Here is a 3,857-nt window from a genome sequence, read left to right on the forward strand (position 1 = left end):
TAGTTGTGAAAGAGTAACGGAGAGGATGTTGGGGTTTTTGAGTGGGTGCATAAAGAAGGTGGGTTACGGGTGATGTTAGAGTCAGAGGTGAAATTTTAAGTGATAATTAGGCTAATGTGGTAGCAGGTTTTGTGATGGGTTGATAGTTAGGAAGTTAAATGGGTTATCGATTCATGTTAGTATGTGTTGGGTTGGATTGTATACTAGTATATACAAATTTCTTAGAGTATTGTGTGTGTGATAGGTGTGATTATTTTGGTATAATTGTGTGATTTAATGATTAGTTGAACATGATTATATATGTTTAAAATTAAAAAGTGGTTGCCAAGATTGGGTATGATACTATACCAAGTAGTAATAATGTGTTGGCTGATAATATGAGGTTATAACTTACTTTTCTTGAAAGGTAATACTCATGCATTGAAAGGGCGTGTAGATGTGGTGGTTATGGTGGTTTAGAAAGTTGGTACTGACGATGAGATCTTTTTCTTACAAAGAAAAATTGTTGAGATTGCGTTATATTAATTTTAATGAGAGTAGGGAGTTTCTGGTGGGAATTTACTCTATTTACGGATAAACTCATAAGTTTCCTTCAGTGGAATCATGTGAAATGATAAAGGTAGAGTTATTGTGTACACAAGTTAGATACTGTGATGTAAATTGAAGGTCATGAGCCCCCTTTGAGAGGCCAAATTGGTATTGAGTTAGTATTTGCGGGACTCATGTAATTATTTTCGTCGAGAGATGTTGTGAAACAAAGAAGTTTTAAAATGTGAAACATAAGAGTTTTAATTGCTATATGTGTTGTGTGCATAGAGACGTGGTTTTAAGGGGAGTTTTGTTTGGAGTTGAAATAGAGTGAGGGTGGATTACACGATGGTGTATTTGAAGGGGTAACTTGTTTGTGATATTGTATATATGTTATCCTTGCTTTTACATGTTGTTGTGGGATAAAACAGTATAAGTAATCTAATAGTTTTGGTTGTCGCTGTTGTGGGGAGGTAGGTTCTAATTTCGAGGACGAAATTTTCTAAGGGGGGGAGAGTTGTAATACCCACTCCGGATATTTCAGTATTTCAATTACTTTTAATTGAACTATGTGTTTTAAGGGTTTAAATCGTAAATAATAGAACTTGCAAGGGTCTTGTATGTGATTTGTGATTGGAGCATAAGTTAGGACCTGGTTCCGCTTGCATGTGATAAATTCCCTTGTGCACTTATATAGCAAAATATCCTGGGGATATTTATCTTTCTCCATACGTATCTTGTTTCTACGTAGAGAGAGAGGCGGCAGAAGAGAAGGGGAGAGAGAGAGAGAGAGAGAGAGAGAGAGAGAGAGAGAGAGAGAGAGAGAGAGAGAGAGAGAGACGACAGAAGAGAAGGAAGAGGAGGCCAGAGACTCTGGTCTGTTCTTTACGAAATTATTCAAGGTACCTAGAAAGCTTTTAAAATTCTGGTATTTTTATTGAAGGTTCATTAGTGTGTCTATTGTATCGTGTTAAATTTTCAGAATTTTTTAAGAAGTGTAGTAAAAGATAAAAATCATAAACCTAACTGTGGTCAGGATCCTATTTTTTAGTAGACAGCTTACAAAGCTGTGTCTTTTATCATTTTTTTTACAGTTAAGAGATCCTCTTGATTATGGGTTCTTATGAGTCTGAAAGATTGATAAGTTGGTGATGTTTTGGCATTGGAATTACTAAAAAGTATTAAATATTCGATTTTTAATGAATTTTCAAACACAGACTGTTTTGCTGGAAATTGTGCTTCGCTGCACAGAATTTCTGAGTTTGGAGGTGATTTTGACTAGGTTTCTTTATTGTGAAAAATCTGGGATGAATGTTGGTGTGTCGTAATGATGTGTATCAAATTTGGGATTTATTAGATGCATATTCTAAATTTGGTGGATTTTACAAGTTGGTGTGTCCCTGCTGAGTTTTGTATTTACTGCACTGACACATTTTGGGAAAATGATCATATCTTTTAGCTCAGGTTAGCGCACGGGTTGTTGATTCTGAAACTAGACTCGTATATTTTTTGGAATATGTGAAGGTTGTGGCTTAGTTTGTACCAGGTTAAATCAGTGTTTGATTTGAAGTTGGTAGACGTGCAGAATTTGAGATTTTGGATAGATTTTTGTGTAACTTTGGACGAGCATAACTTTGTCGTTTGGACTCCGTTTTTAACAAATTTTATATCAAAATTCATGTACCGAAGGTGTACTTTCTAATGGTGGTGGTTTTTATGATCTAGTTTTGACCCTATAAGAAGTTATAGGCAGAATACGACAGGCTGGTTGTAGATTTCAGACCATATGTAGAGGTGATGTGGTGTTTGAGTGTTACGCTTATTTAGAGACACTTATAAACCTTTAAGATGGACATGCTTATATGCATTAAGCATCGTTAATCTATTGTTAGTGTTATAGATTATTTTAAGGAGTTGGTGGTAACGTTTAAGCGTTCAATAAACTGATATGGTTAGCTTGTGATTAGGTAACAAGCCAGTCAATTGGGGAGGTTCCGAAATCGTAAGTTTGGCATACCTCGGTCGATACAAAAGTGAGTGTTTTTGATATGGTTTTTCTCCATATAATACTGTTGTGGTAGTGGGTGTATATCTTGCTAATTGTAGCTAGCTTTTGATATGGTTATCCTTACTGAGATATTGCTGTAATGGTGAGTGTATATCATGCTACTGTTGTTTAGCTTTGATATGCTGTGAATGTGTGCGTGTGAGGCACACCATGTCGTAAGCCATATTGTTCAATGGACGATGGTTGGGAGCATGGTGTGTGGGACACGAGATTTGGTTGTGCTATGCGTATTTGATGAAAATACATGCTTATGGGTGCTGATTGAACCGCCGAAAGTTAATGTGTGAGGCATACTATGTCGTATGCCATGCCGGCTAATTGTTGGTGGATGGGAGCATGGTATGTGGGACACCTTATCTTGGGTTCATGGGATATGGCAGACGTGTCACTGCATGTGATGTGATTACAGTCATATTGTTGTGCATTGATTATTATTGCTCAGTTGGGTGGATATGTTGGTTATAACTGTTATATACATTCTAGTATTTCAGTTACATTGGTGATGTGTATTCATGTTGATATTCCTTCGGGTATTGTGGTATTATGTTGAGCATTTCTATATCTCACACATTCTGGCTTTCCTTTTTGGTTTGCCAGGTAGCAGGTTGCTTAGAGTTGGTCCACTACCGGTTGTCGTGTTGATGCGTTTTGCTAGCGTCAGGTGGGATTTTGGTTACATTGTTGTGGAGTGCCTTGGTTGGTGCAGAACTTAATTTGTAAGGAGTTGTAACTAAGGGTAGTTAAAGGTTTTAAATTGTATAGGTCGTAATTAAGTTTGGTCGATGGCTAGTGTTTTATTTGAGGTTAGCCTTGGACGTTGTGGATAGTCGAGTTTGTTGTAGGTGGTTGATGAAGAAGTTGGTTTATTCAAGTTGTAAGTAAGTCGTCGGTGGATGTGTTGAAGTATAGAATTTTTAAAGTACTATAATACAGATGTTGTTTCTTGGTTGTGCGATATCATGGTTGGTTGGTCAATACGTTGACTCATTTTTTTATGTTATGTTAAGGTGTTAAGTCTTCCGCTGGGTGTTTATTTCTGACAGGTTATGAGGTGTGGTTTGGTCTTTTGTGTGGAATGTCACGTGGTCGCGCCGACTCGGGTCCACTTTGGGTGCCGTTTGCGGGGCGGGGCGGGGCGTGACATTGGCTTTGCATCTTTTGGGTTCTGGAACATGACCAGAAAGATTCCAGAGGCATCCCAAAACAAATATAAGTAAATATTGAACTCTACGGCTACACAGTTCTAACGTACAGAAAACAG

General features: G+C 37.5%; 1 long non-coding RNA gene across 1 annotated transcript; it reads left to right on the forward strand.

The window, feature by feature from the left end:
- The first annotated feature begins 1,347 nt into the window (after positions 1-1,347).
- LOC131330342 (uncharacterized) lies at positions 1,348-3,551 on the forward strand. Its single transcript, XR_009201089.1, has 2 exons — positions 1,348-1,430; positions 2,496-3,551. It is a non-coding gene; the product is annotated as an uncharacterized LOC131330342 (long non-coding RNA).
- The last annotated feature ends 306 nt before the right edge of the window (positions 3,552-3,857 follow it).

The sequence above is a fragment of the Rhododendron vialii genome, chromosome 6a (assembly GCF_030253575.1).
Source record: "Rhododendron vialii isolate Sample 1 chromosome 6a, ASM3025357v1".
Taxonomy (NCBI): domain Eukaryota; kingdom Viridiplantae; phylum Streptophyta; class Magnoliopsida; order Ericales; family Ericaceae; genus Rhododendron; species Rhododendron vialii.